At 42.6% G+C, this 18,881-nt stretch overlaps 1 protein-coding gene across 13 annotated transcripts in view; it reads right to left on the bottom strand.

The window, feature by feature from the left end:
• NEDD4L (NEDD4 like E3 ubiquitin protein ligase) overlaps positions 1–18,881 on the bottom strand; it is a 340,414-nt gene that overhangs the window by 218,504 nt on the left and 103,029 nt on the right. For 2 of the 13 annotated variants that reach the window (XM_087885608.1, XM_087885604.1), the window contains exon 1: positions 15,733–15,820. The exons of 8 other annotated variants lie outside the window; for them this stretch is intronic. The gene's annotated coding sequence lies outside the window, so the exon portion shown is untranslated. Of the gene's footprint in view, positions 1–15,732; positions 15,822–18,881 lie in introns of those variants that run through there. 3 more of the 13 variants (XM_087885601.1, XM_087885606.1, XM_087885598.1) reach the window with 2 other exon arrangements.

Genomic DNA, 18,881 nt, shown 5'->3' with positions numbered 1-18,881 from the left:
AAATATGGGAGTTGCAGTTCACACATCTTAAAGTTGCCAAAGTTGAGAAATACTACTTTCGATGATTAAATTGGAAGCTGGTAAGCTGCAGAAGGAGGAGGAAAAAACACTCTCTTCTATAAGAATAGCAATACCAGTTAGATTTATATATTGCCCCATAGCACTCTGAGTGGTTTACAATATACAGTGGTGGCCAAAATTGTGGAAACCTTTTGGGAAAAGTGTGTTTTCTAAAACTAGCTAATAGCACCGCTTTTTTTTGGAGTAGTACCATAAAATTATATATCAATGGAAAGATAATTTAATCAAGAATGTAATGCAATAACTTTTATGAAGGATTTGCTATTAGAATAGCAGTTACAGTATAAAGAAGAAAAGTGAAACATGTAGAAAAAGTGAGATATACAAAAATTATCACCATAGAAAAAACGAGCTATGCAAAATTTATCACCATGTCAGTTAATACTTAGTTGGGTAACCTTTAGCATGAATTACAGCCTTACAACGTGTTCCCATGAAGTGAACCAAGTCTTTTAGTTCTGCAGCTGTTATAATGTGAAACCAAGATTGAAGGATTGCTTCTATTAACTAGATTTTATTGCTGGGTCGCTTCTGACTAACAAGTTTCTTTAATCGGCTCCATAGATTTTCAATTGGGTTAAGGTCTGGGCTATTCCCAGGCCATTCTAGCTGTGGAATATGATTGAAACTCCAAAAAAAAAAAAAAGTGGTGTTATTAGCCATCAACCTCAAAAATACACTTTCCCCAAAAGGTTTACACAATTTTGACCACTACTGTAAGCATTATTTGTATATCCCTCCAACAATCTGGATCCTCATTTTACCGACCTCGGAAGTATGGAAAGCTGAGTTGTAACAGTTCTCGGGTGCATAAATGTTGTAGTAGTTATTGTTCACTGCTCTTGTGGCATGGAAGACTTTAATATTCCCATAAATAGTTGTCCAAACTGCAAATAGATCCAATGATCCCAAAAGGAGCTGTCCTTACTTCAACATCACTTATATTTGACTTTATTCCTGAGAAAGTATGACTGGCATCTTGTTTGCATCTCTTTCTTCCTCCAAGACACATATAGCCCCCTGAAGTTTCCTTCCTTCCCAACCTTCCAGAAATTGATGAAAGCCATTTCATTCCACTAAGGATTTGAAGGTTTTAGTCTCCATCTCTAATGGTTCTGTTATTGATAATTTGTATTGTTTGGCTTTTAAAAGGTGGTTCAGCTAATTAATCTTTTCGTTGCCTGAGAGGCCTTGGAGGCAGAAATCAGGCTCAAACTAGGAAGGGGGGGGGGGAAACCCGTTTCCCAACAATAGCCAAATCCATCAACTATAACAGCAGAATTCTGGAAACTGCAAACTTGGAAGGACACCAAGTTACAGAACCACGTTCAATTATGTTTCTGAAATGAAGAAAATTTAGGTTAAATAGAACAGAACTTCTGTTTAGAAGGGCTGTAAGCACCATTCAAAACCAGTAAAGAATCGCTGGCAGTGAAAGACACACGCAACTTTGCTATTTCACAACTAATTAAGTCCAAGAATTTGGGTATAGCTAGTTCTCAACCTATGACCAGTTGCTAATGATGACATGAAATTAGAAGTAACACCCCTGCCCCAAATTACTTAACTACTTATGTCCTGTTTTTGACGTTGCAAAAGGTGCACATACACTCTTGCGGTCTCAAAAATGAATTCTGGACACTTGCAACATTTTTTGGCAGTTTATGGCTTTTACTTCCAGATTCCAGCAAAGCAACAACCACTGGGGAGAACCAATTTGCTTAACAACTTCAGTGTGCTCACTTAATGACCACCGCAGAAAATATCATCAAATCAGGTCTGGTCATGTGATCCCTCAACTTACAATCACAATTTATGACCATAATTCTGGGCTCAATTACAATCATAACCTGAGGACTACCTGAACCATAATCTTACCTATTACAGTATGACTCAGATACTTTTCTTCTTTGAACGGGAATCTGAAAACAATTCTCTTTCATCAATTGGTATGTAGTTTTTTCATTTCGCCAGAATTTTTAGACAGCTACAAAATGTGGAAGACACAGAAGGTAACCTGAGAAATCCATCTTTTTTTCAGTTTTTATATTAGATATATTTATACTTATATTTATTCTACATGCCACCCATCTTGCCTGGAAGCGACTCTAGGCAACTTACATTCATTAAAAACCAATAAACAACATTAAAATAATAATTAGTTTAAACCAGTGGTGAAATCCAATTTTTTTTACTACCGGTTCTGTGGGTGTGGCTTGGTGGGCGTGGTATGGCTTGGTGGGCATGACAGGGGAAGGATACTGCAAAATCTCCATTCCCACCCCACTCCTGGGGGAAGGATATTGCAAAATCTCCAGTCCCACCCCACTCTGGGACCAGCCAGAGGTGGTATTTGCCGGTTCTCTGAACTGCTCAAAATTTCCACTACCAGTTCTCCAGAACCTGTCAGAACCTGCTGGATTTCAGCCCTGGTTTAAACATAACAAGATGGGAAGGAAGGGAACAAGATTTTAGGAACTGGATTAAAGCAAGATTACTTGCCACCAAGAAACATACTGTATATTGACTTATTATTTTGCCTTGAATTTTTCTTCCAGTTGTTTGCTTAAGTAGAATCATACCCAAACTTGCCTTAATAAATGGAAAGGATTTATTTATTTATTTTAATGGGATTAGGTTTATCTTATTGGTATTTTAACATGATTTGGGATAATACTTTAATTATTGCGGAAATGTTTTCAAAACAGAAATATTTGCACTAAATTGTTTCCAATACAGTACTTGTAGCGCCCTGTGAAACACAAGAGTGTCTCTCAGTTATTTTAATCAAATATATCAACAAAGGGAAGTACTGGGAAAGTGGCAACAGGAAAAGAAATTACCTTCACAAAGGCACACATCCTGCAGTTCTATTGTAATTTGTTTTTTAATTCTAATTCCTTTTTAAAATAAAGTTATGATACATATGCAGGTGTACATTCCAAACATAACAATAAACAATAGTGTTTAAATTACTACCGGCCTCACCTGCTCACCAAAAGGTAATTAAACAAATTATGTTATAGTTTAAGCATTGGGTGCAAACTCCATCACACTTTCTTTTCCAGCACTTTTTTCCGTTTCTTCCTTAAGTTATGATGGATATAGATCAATGCATGGCCTAAGTCGCTTTCCTGCTTCTCTTAACTAACTTTCATAGATGTGCTCCAGAGTAAAACAGCGGCAGGAAGAAAAAAAAATAATACAAGCCCAGATAAATCAATTCAGACATTTCTGCCATGATGTCTCCAATTTAAACTAAGCAGGAAGATGGGGATTCTAAACAAAATCCAATCACCGGATTGCCTTTGGAGTCTGCAGGAGATCTTGGAAAACTTGCAAAAGTTTTTTACGCTGTTGTATTGGAACGGGGTGAAAATGCGCGGCTCTGCCTTTTGAAACAGGCCCCCTGGTGGCCCAAATGGCTGACTGCAAGGCATAATATTTGGAGTTTGCCTTCTACGTTCTACCTGAGGCTGCCCAACACCGCAGCAGTCCTTTAGCAATTGTCTGGTTATTAAGATATGGTCATCACTGGAGAAATATTCAGCACGATGACACACAGGCTGCAAAACTGGCCACCCAACCCTGACAGAAACCTTTAAGGCAGCGTTTCTCAACCTTGGCAACTTTTAAGATGTGTGGACTTCAACTCCCAGAGTTCCCCGGACAGCAGGACTGGCAGGGGAATTCTAGGAATTGAAGGCCACATATCTTAAAGTTGCCAAGGTTGAGAAACATTGCCTTAAATTAAGGTTTATATTGGTTGGCTGATCATACGCACATCAGTTGGCAGCTCAGATCATGCTATCATTCCAGTAAAAATAAGTATGAGCCAACGTTTCAACCAAGTTTTCCCTCAAAGAAAGTATTCCTTATTATCTTTCTGGAAAAGCAAACTTGCAACGAATAGTCAACTTCCCTTTAAAGAAAAAAATGAGGAGTTTTTGTTGTGAGTGACTCTTGGTTGATTTGCCCATAAGCTATTTTCTTTCTTTTCTCTTCCTGTGGGAACAGAACATCCCCATTGTGCAATTTTCTTTAATCCCAAAACTGCTGTTTCGGAGCAAGAAAACTATTTTCTTTCTCCCCGCGTTAAGGAGGGTACAGAACAATCTAAAAATAGGCTAGAAAATAAACATTTTAATCCTCAGGCGCAAACATATATGCTTTGCAGAAGTATATACAAGGCTATTGTAAAGCAGACTCTCTCCCACATTGCCAAACATCTCAGCTCTTTCAGGCGTCAAACCTAAATAGGTGATGTTGCCTCTCTAATAAACTACTACAGAAGTACAGTAGTCCTTGACTTACCACCACAATTGAGCTCAAAAATTCTGTTGCTAAGCGAGATAGTTGTTAAGTGAGTTCTGCCCCATTGCACGACCTTTCTTGGCACAGTTGTTAAGCGAATCACTGCAGTTGTTAAATCAGTAACACGGTTGTTAAGTGAATCTGGCTTCCCCATTGACTTTGCTTCTCAGAAGGTCGCAAAAGGGGATCACGTGACCCTGGGGCACTGCAACCGTCATAAATATGAGTCAGTGTCTGAATTTTGATCACATGACCATGGGAATGCTGCAACAGTTGTGTGAAAATGGTCACTTTTTTCGATGCCGTTATAACTCTGAACAGTCATTAAATGAATTATTGTAAGTTGAGGGCTACCTGTAACTATTTTGGCCAAAACCCCAAACAGATAAACGAGCTTATTTCTACTTTTTCATTCATACATTCTGAAACACAATTCTAGAATATATCAGATCTTGAAATTACGAGCTTTATTCCAGCAGATATTTTCCCCAATTGCTGCAGACAAATTCAGGAAAAGAGATTTTCAATGTAATTACTTATTCCTCTTGGATGTCACAAAAGAATTATGGAAGAATTCAGTCAGTGCCTGATTAACATCTCCAAATCTTAAACACAAAGCAAATTCTTCTTCCGTGCCAAATTCTAACTTTTTCAGAAATTTCTGGCACTAGCATAATACACAATCATGTATCTATACTTACATTAGAGGGGGTGCAAGTCTTAAAAAAAACAATCACACACACATTAGAAAGAAAAGATGTATTGGGAAAAACTCATACAGGTATTCCTTGACTTATGATCACAGTGGAGACCAACATTTCTACAGTTGCTAAGTAGATAGAATAGAATAGAATAGAATAGAATAGAATAGAATAGAATAGAATAGAATAGAATAGAATAGAATAGAATAGAATAGAATAACAGAGTGGGAAGGGACCTTGGAGGTCTTCTAGTCCAACCCCCTGCCCAGGCAGGAAACCCTACACCACTTCAGTTGCCAAGTGCCTAAATTCTGATCACATGACCATGGGATGCTGCAATGATTCGGTCATAAGTCACATTTTCAGTGCTGTTATAACTTCAAATGATCCCTAAGCAAATGATTGTAAATTAAGGACTACCCATACAGGCTGGATGCAGAATATTTTTAAAAAGAGATTACCGATAAAAAAATGTTACAATGAGAACAATGAGGAAAACCAAAATTGACGTTTCACTTACTCTTAAACAACTGCTACGTCATCAATAGCTACCTGTGTTTCCCCAAAAATAAGACCCTGTCTTATATTTGTTTGAACCCCGAAATAAGCGCTTGGCCTTATTTTCGGGGAGGTCTTATTATTTTGGGGCGCATGGAACAAGATGGGACTCCTCTTGCCATCTTACCTGATTTCCAGCTCGGCATTTAAATATTTTTGGGGAGGGCTTATTTTCGGGGGGAGGCTTATTTTAGCACATGCACTCAAAAGCCTGATTGGGCTTATCACGGGATGTCTTATTTTCGGGAAAACAAGGTATAAAAACAGTTATAATTTAGGAGAGATTTTGGGTAGTGTAATCTCAACACATGTGGGGGGTTGCCCCCGGTTCGCACCGGTTCTATAGAACCGGTACTAAAACCGGCGGGAGGCTCCGCCCACTGACCCCAACGTCATCAAAATGCTTCTGCACTTGCGCAGAAGAGCACATGCACGCAATTGCTTCGCTCACGCACGCGCGCAGCCCCGTTGCAAACCGGTAGTAAAGGTAAAGTAGAACCCACCCCTGGTGGGGGGGGTATCCGATTTGTCAAGACTGGCTTACAGGTTTTTTTCATCAATGTGACGCCTGGATCTTTCATAGCCTTGATGTCCACAATCTTTAAACTGAACCATCATGTTTCTTAATATAATATTCTTAATATAACCTTAATATTTTAATCTGTCTGGGCCAAAATGATTTAATTTGATTTTATCTGGTTTTTAAATTTTTTGTATTTATGTATTTTATTGTTGGCTGTTCACCGCCCTGAGTCCTTCGGGAGTAGGGCGGTATACAAATCAAATAAACCTAAACCTATAATAGGAGCTGAGGTGGCTTAGTGGTTAGAATGCAGTACTGCAGGCTACTTATGCTGATTGCCGGCTGCTTGCAATTTGGCAGTTCAAATCTCACCAGGCTCAAGGTTGACTCAGCCCTCCATCCTTCTGTGGTCGGTAAAATGAGGAGCCAGATTGTTGGGGAAAATATGCTGACTCTGTAAACCACTTAGAGAGGGCTGTAAAAGCACTGTGAAGCGGTATATAAGCCTATGTGCTATTGCTATAATATGCACACAGCTTGACCGAAGCAATTGCATCCACTAGACTTTCCTTGTGATAAAATAATGAGCGAACCTTCACCCCATGCCTACTGTCCTGGAGAACGCAAGACTGCTTGCTAGATGAGTTAGTTCCAAACAGATCTCAAGAAGATAGGAAGCAGGAAAGGCTCCCGTCGATTTTATGTAATCTTAAACACTAAGGAAAATATATGTCAGTGAAGTGTTTGAAATATCAGGCTTATTTCTTTGTCCAACAGGATTCAATGCACATTTTGAAAAACTGCACCACAAGGTATAGCTTTCTGGCAAGATAAGATTTCTGGCTGATTTTTTTTTTTTTCCTTCCGTTCACTCATGTCTGATTCTCTAAGACTGCCTGGACAATTCCCAATAGTTTTCTTGGCAAGGATTTTCAGAAGTTTAACAGATTAACAGAGTTAATCAGTTAAATTCTTTTACATCGAAATTTTAATTTGTTTTAAATTATTGGGATTTTTTAATTGTCTTGGGCTAAATTATTTAATCCGGTTTTAATTATATCTTTTAACTTTTGTATTTATGTATTTTATTTTGTGCCTGTTCACCGCCCTGAGTCCTTCGGGAGTAGGGCGGTATATAAATCTAATAAAAGACAAAAGACAAAGACAAAGTTGGAAGGGACCCTATAGGTCATCTAGTCCAACCCTCCGCTCAGCAGGAGACCCTACACCTCCTTCCTTGGACTGAAAGAAAGTGACCAGTCCAAGGTTACCCGGCTAAGCTTTGTGCCTAAGCCAGCATTAGAACTCACAGTCTCTGGGTTTCTAGCCCCATTCCTTAATCACTATATCAAACTGGCTCTCAAAAAGGCTGATAAACTCAGCAATTAGCTTAATTGGATCCCCAGTTCATGGAAAATGCTGACATGATAAGACAGAAGTGACATTTACTGCTGGACTTGATGCTGTCAGCAAAGCAGCTAACAAAGCAATCTGTTGCTCCCTCTTCACAACGTATCCTACAGCATTGTTTTTTATGACTGGCATGTGCTCTTTTATCACAGAATCACAGAGTTCGAAGGTCCCTGATTGAACATGTGGACCAGGCCCTTATTCACTGCTAAAGCACTTCATGCCTAGCTAGCCTCTATTTGAAGACCTAACTGTACTGAAGGGGAACATAGCAATTTATGGGGAGCAGCTCTTGTCATCAGGAAATCCCTCTAATATCTAACCCAGAGATCTTCAAACTTGGCAGCTTTAAGACGTGTGGACTTCAGCTCCCAGAATTCTCCAGCCAGCTATGCTGATCTAACCTGAATCCATTCCCCTTAGTTTTAATCTATTAGTTCCTGTCCTGCTCTTTAGAGCAACAGAGACAGGGGTGGGCTTCAAACATTTTAGCAAGGGGTTCTCTGCCCAGTTGCTGGGTGGTGTGGCCATGGTGGGCGTGGCCTAGTCGGCATCCTGCACCAGGGCGGCGGCGGCGGGGGGGGGAGCTTATTATCCTCCCTGGGCTCCGGAGCCTCCGGAGGCACCACATACTAAGCATAGTATAATGCAATTCATGGTTATGGCATTCAACTACAGGTAACTCTTGACCTGTTGCTTAATGACCAATCGAAGTTATAATAGATGACCGTAAAAGAGACTTATCACCCAGTTTCAAAGTTCAATATTTTGGCCAGACACCGGTGTTTATTTCCAGTTTCCCACAAAAACTGGCCCATATGAACAACAGGTTTATTTTTTGACCCCCGCATTAACTTAACAATCACAAATAAAAGGTCGTAAAAATGGGTCCAGTCACATGTGACCCACTCTTTATGAACATCATGACTTATGACCATAATTGCCTGGCTCAATTTACAATTGAAAGTCAAGGACTATCTGAAGTGGTTACATATCATAATTGGTCATGATTAGCATTAGTTATTACTCTTACTATTACTAGCACTTGGAATGAACATTAACAAAATGATCTCAATCAGGATCAGACCCACCGCACTGTTCTCGACTTACAACCGTTCTTTTAGGACCCTTTCAAGTTGCAACAGGATTGTTGTTTCACCCTTATGATTATTGTAGCATCCCCATGTTTCATGTGATAAAAACTCAGAGGCTTGGTAACTGGCTCATATGTATGATGGTCGCAGTATCCAAGGGTCATGTGATCAACTTTTGCGAACCGCTGACAAGCAAAGTCGACGGGGAAGCCAGATTTAACAACTGCAGTGAGTCACTTAACAATAGTGGCACGAAAGGTAATAAAATGGGGCAAAACTCACTTAACAACTCATCTCGCTTAGCAGCAGAAATTTTGAGCTCAGTTGTGGTTGAGGGCTACTTGTATCGCACATTGCTTCCAAACTAACTCTCCGGTATAATCAGAGGTGGGTCTCCGCAGGTTCTGACCAGTTCTGGAGAACCGGTAGCGGAAATTTTGAATAGTTCGGAGAACCGGTAGTAAAAATTCTGACTGCCCCCACTCCCACCATTTATTCTCTGCCTCCCAAGTCCCAACTGATCAGGAGGAAATGAGGATTTTGCAGTAACCTTCCCCTGGATTGGGGAGGGAATGGAGATTTTACAGTATCCTTCCCTTGGAGTGGGGAGGGAATGGAGATTTTACAGTATCCTTCCCTTGGAGGGGGGAGGGAATGGAGATTTTACAGTATCCTTTCCCTGGAGTGGGGTGGGAATGGAGATTTTACAGTATCCTTCCCTTGGAGTGGGGAGGCAATGGAGATTTTACAGTATCCTTCCCTTGGAGTGGGGAGAGAAGTATCCTTCCCCTGGAGTGTGGTGGGAATGGAAATTTTACAGTATCCTTCCCCTGCCACGCCCACCAAGCCACATCCACCAAGCCATGCCCACAGAACCGGTGGTAAAAAAAAATTTGAAACCCACCACTGTGTATAATCAAGAGTGAAAAACACTATGGTTAATGAAAGAGGTCAGAGCAGCTTCATAATTCTTTTGTGTTATCTAAAGCTACAATATCCACAAATAAGGCCACAGTCATTCACCAACCTTGTTGATTTTCCGGACTAGCTTGCTTGGATGCAATAAGCCTGCTTGATCAAAAAAATAAAAAATAAAAAAATGACGCAATGTAGGAATAGATAGCTGTGCACCACTCGCTTATTCACAGCGTGGCTTATTAGGTGAACTTCCAGTGGAATCAAAACATAATAATGTTCCAGATAAGAGAAAATAAGATCTCCCACCAGCACAGAGAGCAAATGTTCTCTATTCTTCCACGCTGCCTATCAATCACCAGAATGCCCCGAGCAAATCTCAGGAGGCCCCCCAAAAATCCACATCCTTTCTTACAACAGCAACAGCCATAAATGAAACTGTCGACAGACTTAATAATACCTGAGACCAGCAGCTGCCTGCATCTTCATTTATTTTTCCTTCAGTGGTTATACGATAAAAAGTGTAAACATTGGCTCAAGTGGTGATGACGACAGTCCAGTAATTTATGCAATCGTTTTAATTACTCTCCTAGCCCCTGGTTTATGATCGTTGTTACGACTTGATAGAGACTTAGAGGCTTAGACTTAGAGTAACTTTATTGTCACTTCAAATGTACACTGATCGGCATATATTAAAATGAAATTTCATTGCATGCGGCTCTCAAAGGCTCACCATCTCCAATATACACTGAATAAATGTGACTAAATAAATAAATAAATAAATAAATAAATAAATAAATAAATAAAATAAAATAAAATAAAAAATAAAAGAACTATGCATATACCCAGATATATTATATGACATTATATGACATGTATTATATGAGATATATTATATGAAAATATTGATATTCACGACTTTGCCACTAGGATCCCTTAGTGCAGAGGTGTCAAACTCAATTTCATTGAGGGCCGCGGTAGGGTTGCGTTTGACCGGGGGGGCGGGGGGGAGGGGGCAGCTCAGTCTTACTCATGTTTTTTTTCATTTTTTTTTTAATTTGATTTATATGCCGTCCTTCTCCGGAGACTCAGGGCGGCTTACAATGCGTTAAGCAATAGCCTTCATACTTTTGTATATATTTATACAAAGTCAGCTTATTGCCTCCACAATCTGGGTCCTCATTTTACCTACCTTTGAAAGGATGAAAGGCTGAGTCAACCTTCAGCCTGGTGAGATTTGAACTTGCAGTAATTGCAGGCAGCTGATGTTAATAACAGTGCTTTAGTCTGCTGCGCCACCAGAGCTCTATGTTGGGGCCACCTGTGGTGTCCCGAGCGCTCTACCAGCCAAAACAGGCTCCCGAGCTCAGTTTTCGGCTGTGATCGCCTCCTGTAATCCTCTGCCAGCAAAAACGGAGCTCGGGAGGGCCGCACAAGGTCCTCCCGAGCTCTATTTTCACTGGCAGAGGAACCACAGGCCGGCCCTTTGCTGTTTCCAAGGTAGCCCCGCAGGCCAAATCTAAGCACCCCGTGGGCCGGATCCAGCCCGCGGGCCTTGAGTTTGACACTCCTGCCTTAGTGAATCCGAGAGCCAAGAATATAATTTATTCTAAGCTAGACGTGGCTTCCATGCAAGCTACCACAAAGTCAGTCAATGGGACCAAGGCACTCCCGAGTTCCCAACTGCAATGCCTAGAAGCAATACCATATGTGTCCAAGGACATCTCTCTTAGCACTGGCAGGCCTTCTGCCCTACTCCACTTTGACATCCTATGTGCAATATCAACAGCAATAAAACAGTAACTAGTAGTACACTGCAAAGAAAAACAACCACCATTGGAAACACCTTCATTTATAAGAGCGTCCATTGAATAGAAAAGAAAAATAGTGAATAACTCAGGGGTGAAATGCTCCCGGTTTGGACCAGATCGTCCGATCCGGTAGCGATGGAGGCCGGTGGTTCAGAGAACCGGTAGCAAAAATCCCTGCCTCCCCCCACCACCACCCCATGCCCAGCTGAGCCGCACAATAATCAGAAGCTTTTTTTTAACTTTTAAAAGCATTTTTTCTACAACCTATTTGGCGGAAAAAATGCTTTTAAAAGTAAAAAAAAAGCCTCTGATGATCGCGCGGCTCAGCTGGGATTGTCAAAGGCTTTTAAAAGCATTTTTTCTACAACCTCTTTGACCGAAAAAATGCTTTTAAAAGTAAAAAAAAAAAAGCCTCTGATGATCGCGTGGCTCAGCTGGGATCGTCAAAGGCTTTTAAAAGAAAAAAACCCTTTTTCTCTTTTAAATGCCTCTGACGATCCAAGCTGAGTTGCCTTAAATGTCAGAGGCATTTAAAAGAAAAAAAAGTCTCTGCCAATCAGGCAACTCAGCTGGGATCGTCAGAGCCTTTTGAAAGCATTTTTTTTACAACCTCTTCACCGAAGAGGTTGTAGAAAAAATGGTTTTAAAAGTAAAAAAAAAAAAAAAATGGCCATGCCCACCCAGTCACATTACACCCCCCCAACCAAGCCACGCCCACAAAACCGGTAGTAACAAATTTTAGATTTCACCACTGGAATAATTGCACCCAAGTGCTTCATAAATATGCCAATTTATCAAAAAGAAAAAGAAAAAAAGAAAAGACAAAAAGATGGGCATTGATACCATGTTTCCCCGAAAATAAGACCCTGTCTTATATTTTTTTGAACCCTGAAATAAGCACTTGGCCTTATTGCCATGCGCTCAAAAGCCTGATTGGGATGTCTTATTTTGGGGAAAACAGGGTAGATAATAAGCTTGATCTAAGGGGGTGGGGAAAGATGGCTGGGAGACGATGGTTCATCTGTTTCCTTTTTGATCAGTAAGTCAGTCCCAAAGATGCTTTTCAAAAGGCATCTTTCAAAGCCGGACTTCCATACTTTTTTTTACACAAAAGTGTCTTGGATGAGAAGCGAAATGTTTTCAAAGAAAAAGCCATGGACATCCAGCTACCTTTTGGAAAGCACCTTTAAGATAAACATGATCTGAGGGATTGGAGAATCTCCACAGACAGACAGACAGACAGACAGACAGACAGACAGACAGACAGTCAGTCAGTCAGTCAGTCAGTCAGTCAGTCAGTCAGTCAGTCATTCAGTCCGTCTGTCCGTCCCTCCCTCCCTCCCTCCCATCCAATCCATCCATCACATTTCTAGGCCATCCCTCTCTAAAATTAACCTGGGTAGCTTCACAACAAAAACAAGTAAAACAACAGAATATAAAAAGAACAGCAGCTACCTGGAGGGAGCAAATCCACCCTCCCAAAAATCCCTCATCCTGACTTAAAAGGGCCCGATTACACATTCACTGAAGACTTGGCAGAGAAAACAGATTTTTAAGGGTTGTTCAAAGGCAGGTAGAGGGAGAGCTGTATGAATTTCGTTGTGTGTGTTTTGTGTGTGTACGCACGCACTGTTCCAGGTACAAGGTGGCTTTGTGAGAGTAGGAAGGATTTTGTTAATGGCTGGCAATTCTCAGGGAGGTTGGATGGTTAGTGGCATGCTTATACTGCCAAATTCCAAAGTCAACTCTGCCTGCATTCTCAGAGCAGGAACGCATAGAATGTAAACATGCAACTGCTTTCAACCGACGGCTCAAACATCAGTTTCTGAAGAGTGAGAGACAGTAAAGGTAAAGGTTCCCCTCGCACATATGTGCTAGTCGTTCCTGACTCTAGGGGGCGGTGCTCATCTCCGTTTCAAAGCCGAAGAGCCAGCGCTGTCCGAAGACGTCTCCATGGTCATGTGGCCGGCATGACTAAACGCCAAAGACGCACGGAACACCGTTACCTTCCCACCAAAGGTGGTCCCTATTTTTCTACTTGCCTTTGTTACCTGCTTTCGAACTGCTAGTTTGGCAGAAGCTGGGACAAATAACGGGAGCTCACCCTGTGACGCGGCACTACGGATTCGAACTGCTGAACTGCCGACCTTTCGATCGACAAGCTCAGCATCTTAGCCACTGAGTCACAAGCAAATTTAAAAGGCAGAACCAGCATGGGAAGGCCCTGAATCAGGGACAGAGATACAGTCTTACAGATACAACTTATGACAATTAGGAGCAGAATTTCCATTGCTAAGGAAGGGAGGTTGTTAAGTGAGTCGCATCTGATTTCATGATCATTTTGACCATGGTGGTTAAACAAATGACTGCAGCTGTTAAGTGAATCATGCAGTCAGTAAGCGAACCCAGCTTCCCCCATTGACTTTGCTTGTCAGTTTGAAAAAACAATGCTCTCATTCAAATGAACTTGTGATACTATATAAGTCCAGCTTCTCCAGTTTCCCCTTTTCTATATGTTTGAAGGGGAAACTAAACTAATAGTAGCCTATAGCAGCCAGACCCATAGCCTGCAGGTCCCAGCTTCCAAACTACATGACAAATAGATTGGGAAAACTAAACTTTTTTCTTGCCCTTGGGAGACAACTACTACTTGTCAAACCTTCAAGTAAAATTAACTTCCCTCTGGAAAGTATGACCTTTGTATTCCAGTAGGCAATCAATGCACTCATAAAACAAAAATATTAGGTTCACAAATGTGCTTTACGGATATGCCTTTTCTTGAAAATGCCATATTAGGACTCTACTATTCATTGTAGTGGTGGTGCAGTGGTTAGAATGCAGTATTGCAGGCTAATTCTGGTGACTGTCAGCAGTTCGATCCTGACCGGCTCAAGGTTGACTCAGCCTTCCACCCTTCCGAGGTCAGTAAAATGAGGACCCAGATGGTTGGGAGCAATAGGCTGATTTTGTAAGCTGCTCAGAGAAAGCTGTAAAGCACTGTGAAGTGGTATATAATTCCAAGTCCTATTGCTATTGTCAAAATTATTTTCCTGCTCTTCTACCTGTAGAAGACCAAAGCTGCGTACAAAAGACCAACTACAGCCCCCAATCTTCAGAAACAAAAATGACAAACGTAGATCACTTTTAAAAAGTAGATTGAAAAAGAGCCTGATCCAAGAATGGCTGGAATTCTATAAATGCTTGAATAAATAGACACATCCTCAGTTGTTGCGTAATGCAAGGCAGCATAGGATCGGCTGCAGGGGTGAAATTCACTTACCTTTCCTACCGGTTCGCCAATGTGCACGTGTGCATGCGCAGAGGCTGAAAATCATCCCCAAAAAGGGACGTCATGACGGTTGCGTGGGTGGGCGGGGCTTCACGGAGTCAGGCCTACCATATCGCGCGATCCGGTAGGAACCGGCTGAATTTCACCCCCCCTCCCGGTCAGCTGTAATTTACAGCAAGCAGATAGCAATTTGCCACGGTGCACCAAAGGATGCCCACTATTTGCCAACTCTACATCCTCGCCAGGCTTCATGTGGCACGCCAGGGACTACAGTATATTCAAAAAGCAGGCAGGATTGAGGTGGAGGTTAATGGCTCAGAGTAATTAAATATGAAATGGCACACAAAGTCTCTGCAAAGCTTTCTGCACTTATTCCTACTTCTCCCAGCACTCACAATAAACAAGATAAAATTTCTTGGGTCTCTGGAGGCCAAATAATTCCAGTATCTTTTGGAAACAATGCAAAGCAGCATAATTTGAGGGAGGGAGGGAGATCATTTACTATAAGTACTTCAGAAAAGTTTGAATGGCCAGTTTTAAAACTGACCTTAAAAATTCCCTCTCAGAAGATCTGTAAGTGAAGATAAGCGGCTAAAGATCCGAAGACATTTTATGCTGTTTATTTATATAGCAACAACTCAAGGTATTTGCAAGCCAGCCAGAAATGTTATACTATAAAGCTGGTGTCTGTGATATTATACAGATTTTAAAACTACAGTCAGAAATATTCATTATTGTACTGGAAAAGTCTTAATGGCATCTGGCTAGAAACTAAAGCACCAGAAATAGCTTTGTGCGGTGACGAGCTTGGCATAATTAAGGTAAATACCAGTCTTCTTAAGTAATCCATCTTAAAGGGATAAGATTCTAAATGTAGCTGGAATTCCGAGTTAGCTCTTTATTTTGTTTCCCCGCTGATAATAATCCAAGCTTGCTAAAACAAGGGTGTTTCTCCTCTAGCTTCTCCTACCTCGCCTGGTTCTGTATTCCAGATGGACCTTCTCCTGCAGCCCCTCACTTAACTGGCTTCACTTACCTTTTTCCAAGCACCGGTGAGCTGCACAACCGAAGACTGAACTGCTTCCTCGTTGTGCTAGCCAACACCACTCCCACTTCAACATTAAAGTGGAGAATTGAGCAACAGAAACCACCCCTTCCATCAACCTGGGTGTGCCACCTTTACAACAGCACTTGAAAATCCTGGCATTGAAAACCGGGCACATGTCCTGGAGCTACGGTGCTACCTTGAGGGGGGGGCGGGGGAGTATAAATGAGGCTAGGCAGTGCTGTGTGTTTTGAGTTGTAGGGAAATTGCTTTGAAATGCTGAACGCTGGAAGCTTCTGGATTTGATCTGCCACTAGGAAACATTGTGCCTGGATTATTTCTCTGTGACTGACCCTGATAAAAGATTTAGAGGCTAACCCAGTGAAAACAATAGGCCCGTGATGGCGAACCTATTTATTTATTTATTTATTTATTTTATTGAATTTCTATACCGCCCTACTCCCGAAGGACTCAGGGCGGTGAACAGCCATGAAATAAAACACATACATATACAAAATTTAAAATCGAATAAAATGAATTAAATAAATTTGGCTGAATTGATACCCATAATTTAAAATACCCATATTTTAAAATACAGTAAAAATTTAAAATTTACACTTAAAAGGGAGAAGATTTAGGCAAGGCCAGCTTGATGAAATAAAAGAGTCTTCAGCTCGCGGCGGAAGGTGCGCAGATCCGGAATCCTCCGTATCTCTGGGGGGAGCTCATTCCAGATCGTTGGTGCCCCCACAGAGAAGGCTCTCCCCCTAGGGGCCGACAGCCGACATTGTTTGGCCGACGGCACCTGGAGGAGCCCCTCTCTGTGGGAGCGTACTGGTCGGTGGGAGGCTATTGATGGTAGTAGGCGGTCCCGTAAGTAACCAGGTCCTAAGCCATGGAGCGCTTTAAAGGTGGTAACGTGGACCCATATCAGTGGGCACGCGAGCTCAGCTCTGGCATGCATGCATGCACTGGCCAGCTGATTTTCGGGCCTTTTGGGCCCACCGGAAGTCAGGAAAAAGGCTGTTTCCGGCCTCCGGAAGGCCTCTGTGGGGTGGGGGTGGGGAAGGCCGTTTTCACCCTCCCCACCTCCTAGAAAGGCTCTGGAGCCTGGGGAGAGCGAAAAACCGTCCTACCTTGCCATCGCATGCCAAAAGTGGGGGAAGCGCAGGGGGGGTTGTGTGTACATGCGCGGGGGTGGGTCGCATAGAATTGTGAGTGTGGGCACACGCACGAGAGACCCTCCCGCACTCCCCCCCACTTTTGGCACACGATGGCAAGAAGGTTAGCCATCACTGCAATAGGCCATTCTAATACTATTTTTCACCCCTTTCCTCTTACTGTATAATTACTTTATATGTTTTGATGAAGGCTAATCACAGAAAATGAATAGTGGTGTGGTTTTCCCGATACAAAGAAGAAAACTGTCACTGATATTTTATTACAGGTTCATTTCTGGAAAGCTCATTGACCATGTCCCTTGTTACATAACTGGATTTATTTTTTTTTTACAAAGAAAGCTGGGGAACCTGCCAAGTTGCTTAGTCTTCTATATAGGTAGTCAACAGAACCCATCGGGCTGGAAAGTCCAGCCCAGTGGTGAAATCCAATTTTTTTTACTACCGGTTCTGTGGGCGTGGCTTGTGGGTGTGGTGTGGCTTGGTGGGCGTGGCTTGGTGGGTGTGGCTTCATGGGTGTGGCAGGGGAAGGATACTGTAAAATCCCCATTCCCTCCCCACTCCCGGGGGGAAGGATATTGCAAAATCTCCATTCCCTCCCCACTCTGGGGCCAGCCAGAGGTGGTATTTGCCAGTTCTCCGAACTGCTCAAAATTTCCGCTACCGGTTCTGCAGAACCTGTCATAACCTGCTGGATTTCACCCCTGGTCCAGCCCCTTTACAACCACAAAGAGGAGCAGAATTTCCATTGCTTAAGCAAGACAATTGCTATCTGAGCCGTGCCTGATTTTACGACCTGTTTTGCCACAGTAGTTACCCAATTTACTGCAGTTCTTAAATAAATTGTGTGGTTGTTAAGTAAATCTAACTTCCTCTGTTGATTATGCTTGTCAGAATCCGGGTGGGAAGACCGTAAACGGTGATCACATGACTTTAGGGTTTTGCAACTGTCCTAAACACAGGTTTGCAAATCACCTGAATTTTGTTCATGTGACCGTGGGGATGGCTGCAATGGTTATAAATGCAATTAAGTCACTTTTTTTCAGTGTTGTAACTTTGCTAAATGAATGGTCGTAAGGTGAGAACTACCTGTAGATATTTTTTCACTCCTGGCTCAATTTCCACCTCTAGCCAAACCTGATAAAAGATTTCCGGAAATTTGCAACGTTGCTCCCTTTTGTGTAGTTCTAATGAAGAGATTAATCCTTGTGACTTCACTGTTCATTTTTATCTTCTGAAGCAGACTAAGGCAGGGATGGCGAACCTTTTTCTCATTGCGTGCCGGAAGTGTGTGTGCGCGCGTGCGCGATAGCGTGCGTGCCAGCACCCATAATGCAATGCATACCCCCCCACATGTGCACATGACCCCCCCCACATGCTTCCCCGTGCATGCACCCCGCATTGCGCATGCACTTCCTCCCCCTGCGCCCTTGGGGTGACTTTTTCCACATTCAGCCCTGAAGGATAGCGGAGTCTTCTACTCTGCTTATGCTCAGAGGCAGTCTGCAGTCCTCTGAATCCAACTCTTGGCATTGGAAGAAAGGCAAACTTCCGAAAGGAGCAGATTGTGAGGGGGGGTGGCAAGGATGGGCGGGCCGGGGCTTCCCTGTCTCCCCACCCAAGCGTGCTTCTGGCATAGCCCCAGGTCTCCGGGGAGAGGGAGGGAAGGAAACCCTGGCCTGCTGCTCCTGCCACCCCTTCACCCCCAGCAACAGCAGTTATCATCTGCCACTTACCCGGCAGCACCAGGAGCAGCTGACGGGGCAGAGAGGGCGATGGCAGGCTGCAGCGGCAAACCTTTCTCGCCGGCTAAGATACAGAGGCTGCTCCGCCATGCCATGGCCGGAAGCTGCCCGGAGTGCAAGGCGAGTAGGCCGTTCGCGCCAGTAAACGTTTGTGCAACCTTCTCCCGCCAGGGTGCATGACCGCTCCCTGGCCAGCACGCCTCTTACCACTTACTGT

This window comes from Pantherophis guttatus, chromosome 2 (assembly GCF_059756535.1).
Source record: "Pantherophis guttatus breed Tessera chromosome 2, ASM5975653v1, whole genome shotgun sequence".
Lineage (NCBI taxonomy): Eukaryota > Metazoa > Chordata > Lepidosauria > Squamata > Colubridae > Pantherophis > Pantherophis guttatus.
This window is presented reverse-complemented; position numbering and strand designations above follow the sequence as displayed.